Consider the following 9599-nt stretch of genomic DNA (forward strand, 5'->3'; position numbering starts at 1 on the left):
AGCACTAGAGTGGCTATGAACCCCTTAGGGACCTGAGCTGATCCGACGGGCACGGTCTGAGCTGGGACATTCTCCTCATGATCAATCTGAGGCTAAAATGCGGGTGCTGCTACTCGAGATCTAGGCTTAGCTCTGCCTCTGCCTCGGACTCTGCCCCTGGTAGTAGCTGTCACAAGGGGCTCCGGCTCCTTCCCGGTTGTATATGTTGTGCGTGTTCTCTCCATCTGCGAGAAAACAAGAATATAATGGTTCAATCATCAATGATAGCCTCTGGAAGATAAGTACAGACGTCTCTGTATTGATCCTCCAGACTCTACTAAGCTTGCTCGTGACTCGTGAGACCTAGGAAACCTAATGCTCTCATACCAACTTGTCACAACCCGGAATTCCCACCCTCGTGATCGTGATGGTGCCTAACATTTCATTTGCTAGGCAAGCCAATGTTAGATGTAGTTATTAACCATTTTTTAATAATTCAAGTCAAATGAAAATCAATAAGCTAAATAAACTAAAATAAAATAGATAGATCTGATAAACGGCAATAATCCAAATACACATCCCAAATCTGGTGTCACGAATACACGAGCGAATAGAGTACTACAAATAATAGTCTGAATGAAAGCATAACTATCTGAAATGAAATAAACAGTTAGAGTAATGTATAAGGGGACTTCAGAGCTGCGAACGTTGTGTAGCTGTACCTCAAGTCTCCGTCAAGCACCGGATCCGAGTAATCTACTGACCGCCGCTAGGACTGACTCAAAAACCAGCACAAGAAGTGCAGAGTGTAGTATGAGAACAACCAACCCCATGTACTCTGTAAGTGCCGAGCCTAACCTCGATGAAGTAGTAATGAGGCTAAGGCGCGTCACTTACAATAACTTGTATGCAGTATAATAATCATAATGGGAAAGAAAAATAGGAAATGATGGCAAAGCAGTTAATTAATGAAAACAAACTCAATCCACGAATTAGTGAGTCCAGAAATATCAGTCCTCAGAATAGCATATGAAAATACTGAAGTCTAACACAATACAACAATGAGTACAACACACACAATCCGTTGCGGCGCGTAACCTGATCCCATCATACACACACAATTCTCCCTTATTTCACCATATCAATATCAAGAACCACATATAAAATTTGTTGCGGCACGCAACCCGATCCATAAAAAAATTCAATAATTGAAATCAACCCAACAACTAAATTCACAAGAATCTCTACGATTAAAGAATATGAAATCAAAACAATAAAGGAACCACATACTAATATAAAGAAGGCTACAAATAATACAAGAGCAACAAAACAAGCCAAGTATGTGACAGTTAAAGTGTACAAATAAGACAATTAAGGCAAGTAGCAATTAATCATGGAGTCATGAAAGGAACGAACATTTCGATACAAGAATAATTAATGATAAGTAACAAGTTACGACATAGAAAGCAATTAAAACAGGTAACAGTTAAGACATGGAATAAAATAATTCATGAAATACGAGAAAGCATGGAAATAATTAATTTGACGGCGTATATATACTCGTCACCTCGCATATACACCATTACACATGTAATTCATATAACATATAGTTCAAGGGTTCCTAATTTCCTCAAATCAAGGTTAGACCCAACACTTACCTCGCTCCGCTATCAACTCAAAGCTCAACCTGAGCCTTTCCTCTAAAATCCACCTCTAAACCAATCGAATCTAACCAAAATCGATTTAATATCATCAAACAATGCTAGAAAAATCAATTACAATGGATAAAGCAAAGATCTTTACACTTTTCCTAAAAAGTCAACGCCGAGGTTCGGACCTAAACCCAATTATCCGTTCACCTCCGAGTCCGATTATGTGATTTATTTTAAAATCCTACCTCAATTTGAGGTCTAAATCTCAATTTTAAAAAAATCCCCAATTCTACACAAATCCCTAATTTTCTACCATGAAAGAGCTTAAATTAAGGTTAGAAATCAATGGGTGTTGATGGAAATGGAAGAAAATGAGTTAAAGTATACTAACCTACAAAGTGAAGATGAAATTTCTCTTCAAAATCGCCTCTAGGCCGAGCTCTAATGTGAAGATGGTGAAAAATGAAGAAAATCCCGTATTTCGGACATTTAAGTCATTGGGCGTCAGGCCTTCTTCGCATTCGTGAAGGGCCTGACACGATCGCGAATTGCAGCGGCCCAAGTGGCCTTTGCGTTCGCGAGCCATTCTTCACGTTCACGATAGCTTTTCCCCCCTGGCCATCGCGTTCGCGACCCTCTGATCGCATTCACGTAGAACAAACTGTAGATCCCCCTTCCAGGCCTATACCCATCGCGTTCGCGTAGCTTTGGTCGCGCTCGCGTAGGGTGATCCCACCATTGCTTCTCATTCGCGACCCAAACCTCGCTTTCTCATAGAGGAAATTCCACCCCATCCCAGGTTACTCTTCGCGATCGCGAAGAAAGATGCACTAGACATCAGAAAACTCAAAAACCAGCAATTGCTTAAGTCCAAAAATCACTCCGTAGCCTATCCAAAACTCACCCGGGCCCCTCGTGCTCCAAACCTAACATGCACACAAGTGTAATAATATCATACGAACTTGCTCGCGCAATTAAAATACCAATATAATACCTGGGACTAGGAATCCGACATCAAAATGTATAAAATTTTCAAAGAAACTCAAGAACATGCAAATTTATAACCGGACATCCGAATCACGTCAAATCAACTCCGTTTTGCTCCAAATTTTGCAGACAAGTCATAAATAGTGAAATAAACATATACCAAATTCCGGAACCGAAATTCGAACCTGGTAGCAATAAAGTCAACCTACAGTCAAACTTAAGAATTTTTTAAACCTTCAAATTACTAGTTTTCAACAAATCGCGTTAAATTAAGTTAGGGACTTTTGAATTCGATTCAGGACATACGCCCAAATCACAAATCACGATACGGATCTACCGAGACCGTCAAAATAGTGATACGGGTCCGTTTACACTAAATGTTGATCGTAGTCAACTCAAATCGTTTTTAAGGCTAAATTTCACATTTCCTTAAATTTTTCACATAAAAATTTTCGGAAAAAGACACAATTTGTGCATGCAAATCGAGAAAGTTTAAACGGAACTATTCAAGGTCTCGAAACACATAAATGAAGTCTAAAACACAAAGTGATCTATCGGGTCATCACACCCTTTTTACCCTGCAATGAAGGGCGGATGGCTTAGCCTTGCTTTTAGAAAGAAAAAATAGAAAAAATTCCTTTGAAGGGCTTAATCAATAGGAGAAGATAGTTGCAGTGAGAAGTAGAGGCTATTGTTATTTCATTCTCTCCTAGTCTTTTAGCTCTGATCGTAAACGCTCTTTTTCCGAGAGAAGTTATTCTTTGCCTTGACGCTGTGAGAGCTTCCGGTCCTTGAGTATGAGTACTCCTATCCGCTCTTGGGTTCATAACCGATCCTATTGAATTAGTAACACATGTAATTGTATTCAGTGATGGAGAAAGATTACTTTTAACCCGTGGCCAAACTATTTATATCTGGTAATCGTAAAAGTGTATAGATTTTTTATAAAATTTGTATATAACATACAGAAATGTATATATGTACAAAAAAAATATTTTTTGGACTATTATTTTGAAAGCGACCGTACAGTATAATTTTCCTTTATGTGAATGGCATAAACATTAGTTGTGCATTAGGACTTTCCATCAGCTTCCATATAACATCTGGTCCGTTTTTTAGAAGATATGAGCAGCCTTTTATTTCTCAAGACGCACAAAACCAAGAATTTTCATTTCCTAGAAAAGAAAGAACACAAAGAGGTTAACTCTGTGTATGTGCCGTCCGTCATTCTTTTAGAGCCATAGGTCCCACTTCATATGACAAACTGACATGCAAATGTAGTCCTGTTATGACATTTCAGATGCAGTAACCAAATCTTTTGGCGAAATCTGCCTATTCATCTCTATCTATCCTTCTCCTCCTACTCCTATATATAGCAGACAACTATTTCTCATCCCTAAACATATCCACACTCCATACCTTTTAAAGCCTTCTTTTGAGATAAGAAATATATTTTATAAAAAGAGCAAACCACAGCAATAGAGCTTGTGCATTTGGATGGAGACTGCTTTTCCCATGATTTATTTCCTTCTCTTTCTCTCAACTCTTCTCTTGTATCATGTACCAAAGAAACAAAAAGGAAAAGACATACAAAAAGCAAAGTTGCCTCCTGGTACAATGGGGTGGCCTTACATAGGGGAAACTCTCCAAATGTACTCGGAAGACCCAAATGTCTTCTTTGCTAATAAACAAAAAAGGTTCGACTACAACATTAATTTTACTAATTTGCTAATTTACATGAAAGAAACAGATCAGTCATGTGTTTGAGATTATTTGCAGATATGGGGATATATTCAAAACACACATTCTTGGATGCCCTTGTGTTATGCTAGCTAGCCCCGAAGCTGCACGATTCGTGCTGGTTACTAATGCTCACTTATTCAAACCGACGTACCCAAAGAGCAAAGAGAGAATGATTGGCCCTTCTGCTTTGTTCTTTCACCAAGGGAACTACCATTCTCGACTAAGGAAGATGGTTCAGAACTCGTTATCTCCTGAGGCTCTTCGAAATCTAGTTCAAGACATCGAGGCCCTATCTATTTGTTCACTGGAATCATGGGCAACAAAAGAGCAAGTAATCAACACATTCCACGAGATGAAGAAGGTTATCTAGCTAGCTAGTTCCATATAGGGGTGAATGCTGTTTTTTTAGTGTTGTTTTATTTCAAATGCTCATCACCATAACTTTATGCTCGTTGGGTCCCTAATGCATGTGATTTTCATGGGTATATATGTTACAGTTGTCATTTGAAGTTGGCATTCTTGCTATCTTTGGTCAATTGGACACAAAGCGCAAAGAGGAGCTCATTGAGAACTATTGCACAGTAAATAAGGGATACAATTATTTCCCTACAAACTTACCAGGAACCGCATATTACAAAGCTACAAAGGTAATACGTAAGCTTCCGCCGCTAGCTGTTGATTTCACTCCCTCAACATGACCACCAATTACAACTTAATATATAATGGACTTACTTTTTGTTGTTAAAGACAAGGAGAAAGCTTTATCAGATAATTAGTGAAATAATTTGTGAAAGGAAGGAGAAGAAAACAGTTGAGAAGGATCTCTTGGGTCGTCTATTAAATTTCAAAGATGAAAAGGGACATACTTTAACGGAAGATCAAATTGCCGACAATATCATTGGTGTACTCTTTGCTGCGCAAGATACAACAGCTAGTGCTCTAACTTGGATTCTCAAATACCTTCATGACGAACAGAAAAATTTTACAAGCAGTTAAGGTATTATATGTTGTTTCATACTCCTACTGTTCCCTAACTATAGTTTTGTTTCTTTTATCCCCTTTATATATATAATTAATGACTCATAAATCCAGAAATTATACTTATAATCCTTTTCCTTTCAAGTGCAGGTGGAACAGATAGCAATTTATGAGTATAATTAATGAAGAAGGAAAAAAGCCCTTGACATGGATTCAAACTAGAAATATGCCATTTACACACCGGGTAATTACTATTTACAACTTGGGAATATGCATGTATTCCACACCTTCAAGAAAAGAAAATCCCTCTCATTAGCTGGACAACTTGGAAGCTGCAGGTCATTTTAGAGAGTTTAAGAATGTCAAGCATTATATCTTTCACCTTTAGAGAAGCCGTGACAGACGTATTTTACGACGGTAAGGTCTCGAAGATTCATTCATGCACATATATATGATTCCTGACTATATAGAAGGTATATTCCTCATCGCTACTGCCCTAAACATGAGGTTAATTCCGAACTTTTAACTGCAGGATACTTAATTCCAAAAGGCTGGAAGGTCATGCCATTATTCTGAAACATCCATCATAATCCAGACGTTTTTGCTGACCCTTGGGATTTTGATCCTTCCAGATTTGACGTAAGTTAATTATCACTAATTAGCAAAGTGCTTTTCTAATTCTCTACTTCTCTTAGAATAATGTTTACCTGCTCCTTTTTCTTACTCTTTAACTCTTTTTCGTGGTGGTGGATGCATGTGCACAGGCTGCTCCAAAACCCAATACCTATATGCCATTTGGCAATGGAGCCCATGCTTGTCCAGGGAATGAACTTGCAAAACTGCACATGCTGATTTTAATCCATCATCTAGTCACCAACTATAGGTATGATAATGATATCATATTCCTCCGGGCATTTTCATATATACCCATTTTTAGAGTCACCACTAAAGTTATATCCGCATTGCACAAAAATTTACAAAGTATATCCCTCGGATTTAAAACAGTTCAATCTCTTGAATGCAATTTCAGAAATCAAATTTGAAGTTCTTCTATCTTTCAAATGCAACTTTAGAAATTCGAATCTGAAGTGATTCAATCTCCAACTTCAGAAATCAAACCTGAAGTTTCTTCTATCTTTAAATGCAAATTCTGAAATTCGAATCTTAAATAGTTCAATCTATTGAATACAACTTCAGATTTTGAATTTTAAGTTTTGAAATATAAACTTGTTTTTCGAATTTCAACAATCCAATACACGATTCAATGCCCAATTCTACTCCAAATGAACTCAAATTTAAACACAACTTTCAAATATCATAAAGAATAAATTTCAATCATCAAATTTTCAAAACAACAACAAATTTAACAAACCTATTTTGCAATTAAGAAGAAGAAGAAGAAAACATCAGTCAAGAAGAAGAAAAAAGTGTATGTAATTGAAGTTATCCAAAATTTGGGTATCACTTAAACTTTTTTTTTAATGTGGATACAAATTCAATGAGTGACCCAAAATTGGGCGCCACATGAAAATTTTCTTATTCCTCAGGAGTGCAAGCTATATGCTTAATTTTTAATTTTTTCCATAATGTTATATGTTTAATTTGACACTTCCAAAATTCATATAGCACCCTTAAAATTCTTGAACACTTGGGTGCCACAAAATCCCTCAGGACTTGTCAAACATAAAAAAGAACCTTCTTTTCTATTCCAGTTCTCACTAAGATTTTAATGTGATAATACCGAAATTTCTTTAAAAGACTCATAATACCTTGCATATGCAGCTCATGAAAGTGTGTTAAAAGCTGTATTCTAATGTCATTTGTGTTCTTTTATTCTCATGCTTTAACAATGGCAGGTGGGAAGTCATAGGTTCTCAGGGCGTGATACAGTATAGCCCATTTCCGGTACCTCAACATCGACTCCCAGCCAGGTTCTGGAAGGAAAGCAAAAACACAAAGTATCACGGGGAAACGAGATGCCCACTAATATAAATTAATAGCAATGAGAATAACGGAAAAACAGAAGATACCTCCTGACCTAGTTTCCACTTTCAAGTGAAACTCGAGCCAGCATCTTTTTTTATCCTGGGGCCTATCTCACTATTCATTTAGGCAAAATTATACTCTGTAATTATTGATTGTAATAAGAGGCAGCAGGAGGAGAGAGCTTTACCCAAAAGATGTAATATCATCTCCACTTCTGTTTCAATAGGTAATATAACTAGATTAATAGTATATCCTAAACTCTCTATGTGCTCCATTTGGTAAAATGATATGCAGAATGGTTCAAACTTAATAGGAAAGTGACACTATAGAGGCGGTTTACCAGCCAAAAAACAATGATGCTGAATGCAACATCTCTTTACGAATGGCACTGAAGAGCCTTTTACTTCACGTGAAGGTCAGCATCAATGGCCTCAAAACATTCATGTGTCCAAGTTGCTTGAGTGGCTATAAAAGAAAAAGGAAATTCCCTGAGATAAAGGGAAACCTAAAGATTGCAAATAGTTAGTAAATGCACATCATGAAGGGTCCCATGAGACAATTTGCTACGACAATAACAATCAATTGCTCATTGATCCTGAACCTATTATGGTCAGATTGGCTACACCCTTATTCACACTCAATCTAGCAAATGGAGGCATAGACATTTAAAGCACACACCATCTTGTTCAGCACGACCACTTTTAATCAGGATTATTCCAACAGAAACGTACCTCAATGATAGATCTATCATTTTGCCATACCCCAGCTGGATGGTTCTGACCTGTATCACCTAATAATTAATAAAACTGATAAGTGACACCAATTACACAAGGAGACCAGAATAACAATACAATTAAAAAATCAGTTAAAGAACCATGAAATGAGGGCCGCCGCAGCATAAGACAATAGAAATGTCAATAAGTATGTCACAAATATTTAAAAGACAAACTAGAAAGGTGCAAAGAATTCCGAGGAGTAGTATTTCAGCATGTGGGTGTCTCAATTCCGAGAATTTCATGAATTAGCAACGAAAATATTGCATATCAAGGCTCCTTGGTATGACGTAAAACCTTTAATAAGTACGAATTCTGTATTTGAGTGCTTGAAGATACTTTTTGTATACGGTCGAAATAGATTTCGGCCTTCGCATGTCCAATCGAGTTCGAACGATGATCAATCGAAGTAAGATTCCAAAGATGGAACAAACAAACCTCGAACCCGGGGGGGCGATCCACGTCGAGTTCGACATCGTTATCGAGCTCGAATCCAAATCGAACTATGATGCAGAGTACATCTATCATCTTTATAATCCAGAGACCAACCAACATTGACCCTGAATCAATTCGAGAGTTCGAGCCAGAATTGAGCTTGAGCCAAGACCGGGAGCTGGAGTCAAGATCGAGCTCAAACCAAAATCGAGAGCTCTAAGCAAGATCGAGCTCGCAGACAAAAGCCGTTGCAATCCCACTAGAGAGAATCTTGAAGAAATTGTGGAAAAGCTGATTTATCATGGGTCTCCCAGTGAGTGTTTATTTTATTATACTTAGAGCGAAGTCCCTCCACTGTAAAAGGGCATGGTTACCATTTCTGTAGTGCAGAGTTTTTTCCAGGCCTACATTGTAATAATAACATTATATTCTCCCGTAGTAAAGAATCATTCTTGGAGGCCTCTTAAATTGTTTCTATTTGTTGAATCCTAAGATTCATTTTTCTTTACAACCTTAACTATTTCACATTCTTCGCAATCCATATTTATATTTCTATTTATCCATACAATTTGTATTAAGTTGTGCCACATATCCTTGGAACTACGTATAAATTCAACTCTATCCATTTTTCGAGTAAACAGTTTGGCGCCCACCGTGGGGCCAAGGGTAACAGTAGTTGTTTGATACAAATCTACAATACGCACCAGTTTACAACTTCAAATCAGCAATGGCAAACTCTCGATTGATGGTTTTACCTATCGACCACGAAGCCGACCTTCAAGATGAAACCAAAAACTTGACACCCAGGGCCGGAAGGCGAATTAACGATGTCATCGAAGCTCGAGTCGAAGTACCGCTAGATGTTAATTCATAAGTGGCTCTTGAGGCGAACCAACGTTCCGAACCGGAAAAAAGCATTCAGGGCGGTACTCGATCCATAGCTCGAGACACCCATAATGTGGAGGAGATCGGAGTCAGCTTACGGATGATCTTCGAGATGTTACAAGTCCAGCAAATAGTGATAGCTCAATTGCAGAGCCAAACTCAGGTACAAAGCAGGCCGGAG

At 37.9% G+C, this 9599-nt stretch overlaps 1 pseudogene; it reads left to right on the forward strand.

Annotated features, from left to right (window-relative positions):
• The first annotated feature begins 3867 nt into the window (after window positions 1-3867).
• On the forward strand, window positions 3868-7588 carry LOC107789054 (abscisic acid 8'-hydroxylase 4-like; annotated as a pseudogene).
• The last annotated feature ends 2011 nt before the right edge of the window (window positions 7589-9599 follow it).

This window comes from Nicotiana tabacum, chromosome 4, assembly GCF_000715075.1.
Source record: "Nicotiana tabacum cultivar K326 chromosome 4, ASM71507v2, whole genome shotgun sequence".
NCBI lineage: Eukaryota > Viridiplantae > Streptophyta > Magnoliopsida > Solanales > Solanaceae > Nicotiana > Nicotiana tabacum.